Raw genomic sequence first — 10,159 nt, 5'->3', positions numbered from 1 at the left:
GCCAGGGGGTTCTCTCCAACTTCCTCTCCCTCTATAGCAGGGGCAGCAGCCCCAGGGTAGTGTCTGCTCTGCTCAGCTTGCATTGTCCCCCAGTGTGTGCATTCTACGTGACGCCTGCAGTTAAGCAGAGAGGAGCACACTCTGGAGCTGGGGTTCTCTCAAATGATTTTTATCATCTGATGTCTCATGGCTTGAGCGCCCCTCCCATGCACAATGTGTGGGAACTACCTCAGTTGCTTGCATGGAAAAGCATTTAAGGTATTTTTAGCGTTTTTTTAATCCCAGTTAGTAGCTGGAAATGAGGAGGTGTTGCAAGCAACATGTGGCCAACCAACCTGCTTTAGGTAGACCACCAGTGGTCTACGAATGACAATTATGGAACCTGTGATTTAGAGCAGTGGTTCTCAACCTGTCCAGATTAGTGTACCCCTTTCAGGAGTCTGATTTGTCTTGTGTACCCCAAATTTCACCTCCCTTAAAAACTACTTGCTTACAAAATCAGGCATAAAATTATTAAAAAGTGTCATAGCACATTATTACTGAAAATTGCTTATTTTCTCATTTTTACCATATAATTATAAAATAAATCAACTGGAATATAAATATTGTACTTGCATTCTTTGTAGTCTGCTGTAAAACTAGGCAAATAGCTAGATGAGTTGATAAACCCCCTGGAAGACCTCTGCAGACCCTCAGGGGTACACAAGTAGCTCTGGTTGAAAACCACTGATCTAAAGGCTAGAGCAGGAGACTAGGCCTCTGGGCTTCCACTGCTGGCTCTGCCATTTACTCACTGTGCAGCCTTAGGCAAGACATTTAGCGCCTGATCTTGTACCCACCAGTGTCAATGACTAAGCTCCCGTGTACTTCACTGCTGTAGGTTCAGCATTTTAGGCTCTCTGTGTCAGAGTTACCTAGTGGGAATGATGGAGATACTAATATCTCCACGCCTCACAGTTATTATATTGCTTAAATACTTTTTGCAAGTGGTTTGAGATCTTTGGCTGAAAAGAGCTTTGCAAGTGCAAGCTGCTATTGCTGCTGTGAGGAATTCCTCGGTCAGCAGCAGATCAGAATTCCAAAGCAAAAGGCATCAGAAGAACTTTCTGATTGTCTAGGACTACCACCATGGGAGAAGAGGCCAGACTCGCAGCACCCTGATGCTGACCTACAGCAGCGTGGCTGTCCATGCTCCAAAAGACCAGCTTCTCTCCCGAGTAGAGGCAGACATCACAAAGAACATCCTTCTCCATTACAGAGCCAGTTGTCAGGTAAGAGTTTTTGCGTGATAAGTGTCACATAACTCAAATTTAAACCTGTAATGGATGGAGCGTGAGCTGTCACATGTTGTATCATTTTTGTTGCTCTTCTTTGTATTCTCTCTAGTTTTTCTATATTCTTCTGAAATTCTGTAGACCCCAGCTACACAGTAATTCAGATGCAGTGACACTCAGGCTATTCAGAATAACACTCTAACTCCCCTCATATGGATGTGTATCTAGCTCTATCTTTTGCTACCCAAGAGAGACTAGTGCTAGCCTGTATTTAGTTGATTTGCTCACTACTTCCCTTACCTCTTATCTGTCGTCTTGTTTGTCTGTGTCCTTTATTTCTGTTCCCCAGGTGCCTGACTGCTGGTCCTGACTCTCATCTCAATGCAACCTCTCCACGTCACTTTGCCATTCAGTACTGCCTTGTCTAACTGAGACTCTCACTTAGGCATTGCCAAAAACAGTTGAACCAAACTGAGATCTTCCAGTAGTTCACAAATGCAAATACTACAGAGGATGGCCCCTGATATTGACCTCTGCAAAACACCCTCTCTGGATACCTTTCCTGCCTTTTGGAAGATTTAACAATAGTGATTTCTCTCTGCTCCATATTCACCAGCCACGACATTTTGAGGATGTGTGTTATGTGGGACTATCTACATTGCTAATAGCTGTTTTGCATTTCGTTTTTCAGGTGCTGGGCATCACTGTTGCGAACAAGGTACATTCTAAATAATCTGCCCTCAGCTCTTGCATTTTCTGTACACAAGTTGCTTGTTTAAATTGCACAGAGCTTGGTTTCCTTGCTACATCAAGCAGGAGTCCTGGCTGCTCTGGTGTAAGTAGGCCTGGATTTATTTGATGAACCTGGGTTTTCTCTTCTTCTGAGGTGGGTGCAGAGCCAGAGTCCACTACCTTCTGGGGTCTGGGGACACCTCTCTCCTCTCCCGAGGCTAGATTTAATTCCTGATCTTTATCTTCTGGACTCTGGTTCTTCTCTCAGTTTCTCATCCACATCCTCTTGTTTCTCCTTCTGGATTATGTAGGACATGAACCTAAAATTAACCCTCATCCAGAATGTCATGGAGATTAGCTGTGCCATCTTGGAGACCAGAGACTCCCAAGAGTTCGAATTCTCATACAAACTGGAGCTCCTTGGCTACATGCTGGTGAGTGATTAGGAGCTTTGAGGACTGAAGTACAAGGGAGTTTGTTGTAACGTAATGAGACTGGTTTTCTGGGGAGATGATATTTTATCCATTGGCTGTGACTGTACTACTGCAGTCTCATGAGCTACCTGCATGGCACCCAGAATGCTGGGTCCATTCTGAGCTTGGCAGGGATGCTGACATATATTGTGGGCTGTAACGGGAAGGAATGGCTTGTGTCTTGTGAGTTCTCTTTCTGTCCTCTGTATAGCCTGCAGATGGCCCTACGGCCCATTTCTGAGGCAGAGAGCCTGCTGGGCACGGTCTCTGTTTATTCCAGGTCTGGCATATGGCCCTGTTTCAGGGTGTGAGAGGAAGGCCTCTCTGCCTTTCAAATCCATTTCCCATTTTTGATGTCCCCATTCATGCATTTCAGGACTTCATTAAAACGGAACCACTGGATTCCCTGACATCTCCAGTTCGCTACAAGGCAGTTCTTGCCATTGGACATCTGAGGTAGACTATTTTCTGCCATATTTCCTGGCACTGTGATGCCTTCTTATTTGTTAATTCATGAAAGTCAGGTTGGGAGCAGTCTAATGCCTGCAGGGTTTGGCTCACCAGGGCCGCCCGGGGGGAGCAAATGAGGCAATTTGCCCCAGGTCCCGGGCCCTGCAGAGGCCCCCAAGAGAGTTTTTTCAGGGCCCCTGGAGTGGGGTCCTTCACTCCGGGGGCCCTGGAAAACTCTCACGGGGGCCCAGTCTTCGGCAGCAATTCGGCGGCGGGGGGAACTTCCGCCCCGGGACCCACCGCCGAAGTGCTGGGCCTTCGGCGGCAATTCCCCGTCGCCGAAGACCCCAGGCCCCCTGAATCCTCTGGGTGGCCCTGTGGCTCACATGCTGCTCACCAGCAGGACTTCAGTTCTTAAGGATTTGAATGTGTCCATTTGGGGGTTTGTGCTCGAAAGACACAAGATTGGAGGTTGTGGGGCATGCAGTACAATGGAGCAGAGTTCAGATGGGGAGGGAGGTGTCTGGCTAGCTGGCAGGGGGGAGGAAGCTTGTGGGTTTCTCTAAAAGGAGATTTGAAGTTTTAGCTTTACTTCTAGAGGAGCCAATACTTAATAGAGGTGCAAAGTGAAGGGTTGTTTGCACTTGGGGTTCTAGATTGGGACAATCTCTAGTCATTGGACCCATTTCTTTTACTTGGAGGTGGTACTGAGTCTAATACATGACTTTTCTCTCTATCTTTCTTCTGCCAGCAAGCTCAAACCATCTCTGACCATGGAGGAAAACCGTGAGCTCCTTGGTCAGTGCTTCAAAAGCTTATTTCCCCTTCCTCCCTTGGAGAAGTTGAAAGAGGAATGCGAGACAGCAAAGGATGCTCTGCATATACAAGTACGTGACAACAATTCTCCTCCGGCACCATCCACTGTATTTCTGCCCAGCAGGCACTGGGTGATGGCAGTCACACATGGCCTCCCTGGCAAGGTTATGGTTAGCTTTCCCCAGCCCACACACACAAATGATCTGTGCTGAGCCTCACTCCTTCTTTTCTGGTTTCAGTCACTCTACGTGAGGTCCTTGGAAGCCCTTGGCAAGCTAGTGGAGACTTTGCTGGAGGAAGAACCAACCGCAGACTGGTTCCAGGAAATGTTTGATGTGAGTAGACCATTGAACCATGGTGCAGATTGTTTCTTGTGTTACAGCAGGGAAGAGTCAGAGATTTAGGGGGTCAAGCTTCAGTTGTGGAGGAATTTTCCACAACGGAGTGAATTTTAGGGAGAAAGCACCAAATTCTTCCTGGGATAAGCGGGCATGTGCCCCATTGAAATCCACGGAAGCGATGCCATTTTATGCCAGGGCTGGATTGGGACCAAGTTCTTACAATGTCGTTGACACTACTTGGAGCGGCAAGAAAATCACCACTGCAGTAGCCAAATCGAAGAGAACCAGTTGAAACTGATCACTTCTTCTAAGAGGAATTCATGAATATTGAGTTAAGCCCTGTGTATGGAAACTCATTCAGAGGAAACTTCCTGTTCCTCAGACATGAACAGAATATTGTGAAGGGCTGAGGGGTGGGGAGTTTGATGCACGTTCAGTATAAAAATGAAGTTATAAAAGGAGCTGGGCTGGGGGGACTTCTCTGCTCTTATTCAAATTAATAAAAAGAAATACTCCTCTCTGTCATTTTGCCACTCAATGTGGGAGAAGTTGCCCAGGAAACAGACCACAGCAGCAGACATCAAACAGCATGCAATGTGCTAGACAGCTCCCCTCAGTCTACAGCAGACATCAAATACACGGGCCCAGATTCATCTCTCATGTAACTCCTTTGGCTTCAATCACCAGAGGTGAATCTGGCCCCTGGGACTTGTATATCTAAGGGGCTCTTCCATTAGACATGTGATTCCTTTGCTACATGGAGGTCAGATGCTTTGGAGAGGGATTTTAGTGACAATTAAACCTGTTTAAGAGGAACTTTTGGGAGGGATTTTCTGGTACTAACTCTGTCCATTCCCCTGCTCTACCAACAGCTCCTCAGGACATGGTTCAGTTCGGGGAAGGAGTGGGAGAGAGAACGGGCCTTGCAGGCCAGCACCCAGCTGCTGACTGCCTATCTAGGGACAGTTCATAGCACAGTGAGTATAGCCATACTCTTCCTTGAGCTGACTTCCCTGCTTACGTCAGATCTGACACTCAACGCAAATGCATGAAAAACTCTTCCAGGACAGCAGCTGGGATCTCAAGGTGACTAACATCCCTCTGCTTCCGTGAGTGAGAGGTTTACACAACAATGCTGTGAGCACACTGCGGGCAGACTGCAAGAAGTAGAGGGAGACAACCGCCAAACTGATGGCTTATTCTATCATTAGATTCACCAAGTCAACAACAAAAGAGCTTCCACCCTTGTTAACAAGATGCCAAACACGGTCCCCTTTTGGCATTTCAGACCTTGGCTCCCATCTAAACATCCCTGTCTTGGAAGAGGGGGGAGGGATAGCTCAGTGGTTTGAGCAGTGGCCTGCTAAACCCCAGGTTGTGAGTTCAATACTTGAGGGGGCCATTTAGGGAACTGGGGTAAAAATCTGTCTGGGGATTGGTCCTGCTTTGAGCCAGGGGTTGGACTAGATGACCTCCTGAGGTCCTTTCCAACCCTGATATTCTATGTCTAATATAGTGAGGGGTTACTGGAAACCTGATTTACCATATGTGGGGTTCACTGATCATAAAGGCCCAGATGCTTATCCCCAGGTCAATGTGAATCTCAGGTCTTCCCCAAATATCACGCTGTCAGCCAATCCTTAACTAAATCTAAGATTTATTGTTAAAAGAAAGAAGAGTTACAAATGGTTAAAAGATCAATATCCAGACAAGTGACTTTCCATGTTCATAGTTCAGGATCACAACAGTGATGGAATAAACTGCTGGTTTGTAAAAGTCTCTCTGGAATCATCCCAACAGATCAGAATCCAAAGGCAGCTTAGATGTAAAGTCTGTTAGTTTTTCCAGGCATTTTCCAGGTTCTTCCAAATGATTATTTGGAAGATCTCTGTCCTATGGCTTACACTGTCCCTGTTCAACATTTAAGCAGTCTAGAGATGATAGGATCAGGCCCGAGCCTTCTCTTTTATAGCTATTCTACCAGGCTGACAAGCCTACCTCACAGAAATTGTCACAGAAGGCCCTTCCCCCAATGTGGATGGCCTGTTGTACTTTGCTTTGAAGATAATCTTCTATTTCCTGTGCATACCCAGTAAACTAGTTACATTCATTCACATAAGGTAATTAGCCATTCTTCCATTATAACACAGATAGTTAAGCTGAAGATAATGTAGAAATGATTGGTTTCCTGAAGTGTCTTACATCTTTGATTTTAAGGCTAACTGAACACCTTGCACACATAATTAAGGCAATTAAGCCATGAAAGGGAATTAGCATCTACAAGCTAATTTAGTTACATTGTGAAACTTCTAACTGGGTATAGATAACCACAGACAAATACACTTAGCATCTATTGTTCATTTTTGAATGAGTTGATGATTGTTAGTCTAATACATCTCTTTGAAATTCACATGCACGTGAACTGTCTTGACACAGTAGAAGTGCCTCTTGTTAAGTTATTATGGGTCATACACAGGTTGACTGGTCTGCCAGTGTCACAAATGCATTCTTGGTTCTTATGCTCCCAGGATGCTAAAGCTGAATTTCTATGTAATCAGCTAAGAACATAAACCATAAGAGTGGCTATCCTGGATCCCCCAGAAGAATGGTTCATCTACCCAGTATCCTGTCTTCTGACAGTGGTGGGTGCCAGATGCATCAGAGGGAATGAACAGAACAAGGCAATTGTCAAGTGAACCATCCCCTGTTGGACAGTCCCAGCCCCGGCATCTGGCAGTCAGAGGTTTAGAGACATCCAGATCATAGGGTTGCATCCCTGACCATATTAGCTAGTAGCCAGAGATGGACCTATCCTCCGTGAACTCATCTCATTCTTTTTTGAACCCAGTTATACTTTTGGCCTTCACAACCTCTCCCTGGCAATGAGTTCCACAGGTTGACTGCATTGTGTGAAGAAATGCTTCCTTTTTTTTGTTTTAAACCTGCTGCCTATTAATTTCATTGGGTGACCCCTTGTTCCTGTGATATGTGAAGGACTAAATAACACTTCCTTATTGACTTTCTCTACACCAATCATGATTTGATAGATCTCTATCATAGTCCCTCTTAGTCGTCTCTTTTCCTAGCTGAAAAGTCCCTGTCTTTTTAATCTCTCCTTATATGAGAAGTTGTCCCATATGCCTAATAATTTTTGTTACTTTTCTCTGTATTTCTTCCAGTTCTAACATATCTTTTTTGAGGTGAGATGAGCAAAACTGCATGCAGTATTCAAGGTGTGGGGGTACTGTAGATTTCTATAGCGGCATAATGATATTTACTGCCCAGGGCCGGCTCTACAGTTTTTGCCGCCCCAAGCAGCCGGCTGAATTGCTGCCCTGGGGGGGGGGGGCAATTCAGCTGGCTGCTTTAGCCGCGGCTGGGATTTAAAAGGCTCTGGGCTCCCCGCCGTGGAGGGCAGCCCAGAGCCTTTTAAATCCTCGCCGCCAGCGGGGAGCCCAGAGCCCTCTGACTCTCCACCGCGACTGGGATTTAAAAGGCTCTGGGCTCCCCGCCGCGGAGGGGAGCCCAGAGCCTTTTAAATCCCCGCCGTGGCTGGGATTTAAAAGGCTCTGGGCTCCCCGCTGCTGAGGGCAGCCCAGAGCCCTCTGATTCCCCACCGCGGCTGGGATAATTGCTGAGCTGAGTGTGTGCAGGCATAGGTTCATTAGCATCTGGAGCAGGGATTCCCATGATTTAATGCGTCCCTGCTTTCTGGTCCCAGAGTTCAGTGCGGTTCTCTGTTCTTCATTCTTTATGCTAATCCCTATTCCATCTTTCATGCAGTTGAGGCATGCGGAGTTGTCTCTGTTCTTCATTCTGTATGCAAATGGAGATGTCTTAATCTTGTCACCCTTGTCAGGAGGCGTCTAGGTATGTCTCCCCAAACCCTTTATTGTTCTCTGCAAGCCTTTTCTCTGATCGGTTTTGGTTCAAACAGAGATGGGAATTGGGGGTGTCCTTCATGAGTCACACAAGCTAGATACTGTGCCCTGGTTCCCCAAAAACACAGAGCTGACTGGTATCAACAATAAAGATGGCAAGTGAAGTCTAGTACAGCTGGAGAAGGTTCATTCTTCATTCTTTTTTAATTAGACTCAGGAAACTTTTCATCAGTTTGGATCTCTGATTGGAGCAATAGCACCATACAGCTGTGATTCACTGGCCACGTCTCGTCAGTGGGTGTTTGACTGTATCAGCTGCCTTCTCTGTATACAAGGTGAGGAGACTATTAGCAGGTATAAGTAATTCTTCCCCATTAGCAGGTATAAGTAATTCTTCACCTTCTTTCACTGTTGTAATGTCCATTTTTTGCCTCTCTAGTTCTTTCTGTCCTGTCTGTTGGCACTTAGATAACAGAGTGGTGGGCATCTTGTAAATAGCTCATTAGAAGAGACGATTATGATGTGTAAAGAGTGTGGCACACTTCTGGGAACTGTACAAATAATAAATGGTCTGCACCAGGTAGATAACTGCTCAGTTCCTTAGGGCTTCTCTGCACAGGGACACTAAGGAGAGTTAATCCAAATGAACTAAAGGTGTAAATTTTAAAGTGTCATTAAACACGTGTGGATGCTCTGATTCTGAATGAAAATGGCCCTTCTTAATTTTAGTGAATTACATGAATTAAACTAACCTGAAAAAGGCCCCTTTAATTCTAAATAAGTGTGTCCCCAGAGGTGTTTAATGAAGTTTAACTAATGCAGTTTGAAAATGAATTTGGATTAGCTTTCTTGACTATCTCCATGTAGACAAGCCCTTGGTACTAAACATTTTCATTCTCTTTACCCTGCCACTGGCTGTATTGGAGGGGTTTCCTGGACTAATTCTTTAAACAAAAAGTTCTTGCAGCAGCCCTCTGTCATGAGCATTCAAAGCTATTGGAGTAAGTGTAGGCCATTTTCCCATTTGTGAAAGAGTGGGACAGGGATAGGCAATCTATGGCACGGGTACCGAAGGCGGCACGTGAGCTGATTTTCAGTGGCACTCACACTGCCCAGGTTCTGGCCACCAGTCCGGGGGGCTCCGCATTTTAATTTAATTTTAAATGAAGCTTCTGAAACATTTTAAAAGCCTTATTTACTTTACATATAACAATAGTTTAGTTATATATTATAGACTTATAGAAAGAGACCTTCTCAAAACATTGAATTATCTTACTGGCACGCGAAACCTTAAATTCGAGTGAATAAATGAAGACTCGGCACAGCACTTCTGAAAGGTTGCCGACCCCGGCGTAGGATATTCTTTTCACCTAATGGTTAGATGTAAAGGGATAGATCTTGGTTATTATTTAAGGCCATTTCCAATTAGGGTGACCAGACAGCCAATGTGAAACTCATGCAGGACTGGGGTGGGGGATAATATGAGCCTATATAAGAGAGAGACCCCAAAATCGGGACTGTCCCTATAAAATTGGGACATCTGATCACCCTATTTCTAATTATTATTAATCAGTCCTAAAAAACAGTGTTGGTGATTCAGAAACAGAACAAGGGACTCCAGTCTTTGAGTGTACAACATAGAAATCCCAGCATTGTTTAGAAGTGACGGATGAGCCTGGGTTTCCTGCCGAAGGTTTTGTCCAGCCCCATCTCTTTTACAACGAGAGTTTGGTGGAGGGATTCGCTTCTACATTGGAACCCCTCACATCTACCTCCATGAGTTGTACTTGAATGTGAGATTAGATGTAAATAGTGAGAGCAGAGAGGCTACTGAAACCAGACACCCCCAGAAAGCTGCTCCAAGCTGAATACGGTGCTTGTTCAATCCTGTATCAGTCACAATAACATACCACTACTGTTAACTTTCAGACATTTAGGGTGTAATCCCGACTCCATTATAGTCAACTGGAGTTTTGCCGTTGACTTTGATGGGGCCAAGATTTTACACTATGCTGATAACAGCCTAGCACATGGATCCTCCTGTATGAATATCCATGCAGTAGAGGTTCAGTTTCATTAGTCGTTACAGTACTTTTTTTCCTTTTCTCCACTCCAGGCCAGCCCATGAACCTGGGGTCAGCGGAAGAGGAGCTGAGATGTCTCCGTGAAGAACTAACAGCAGCTCCGGACCC

General features: G+C 45.4%; 2 long non-coding RNA genes across 2 annotated transcripts; both read left to right on the top strand.

Annotated features, from left to right (window-relative positions):
• The first annotated feature begins 1,241 nt into the window (after positions 1–1,241).
• Positions 1,242–2,913, top strand: LOC120370620. Its single transcript, XR_005583849.1, has 4 exons — positions 1,242–1,271; positions 1,966–1,992; positions 2,318–2,440; positions 2,856–2,913. It is a non-coding gene; the product is annotated as an uncharacterized LOC120370620 (long non-coding RNA).
• A 2,106-nt stretch (positions 2,914–5,019) lies between these two features.
• Positions 5,020–10,142, top strand: LOC120370627. The gene is made up of 3 exons (XR_005583852.1): positions 5,020–5,063; positions 8,179–8,302; positions 10,084–10,142. It is a non-coding gene; the product is annotated as an uncharacterized LOC120370627 (long non-coding RNA).
• The last annotated feature ends 17 nt before the right edge of the window (positions 10,143–10,159 follow it).

Source organism: Mauremys reevesii, linkage group 1 (genome assembly GCF_016161935.1).
Source record: "Mauremys reevesii isolate NIE-2019 linkage group 1, ASM1616193v1, whole genome shotgun sequence".
Taxonomy (NCBI): domain Eukaryota; kingdom Metazoa; phylum Chordata; order Testudines; family Geoemydidae; genus Mauremys; species Mauremys reevesii.
This window is presented reverse-complemented; position numbering and strand designations above follow the sequence as displayed.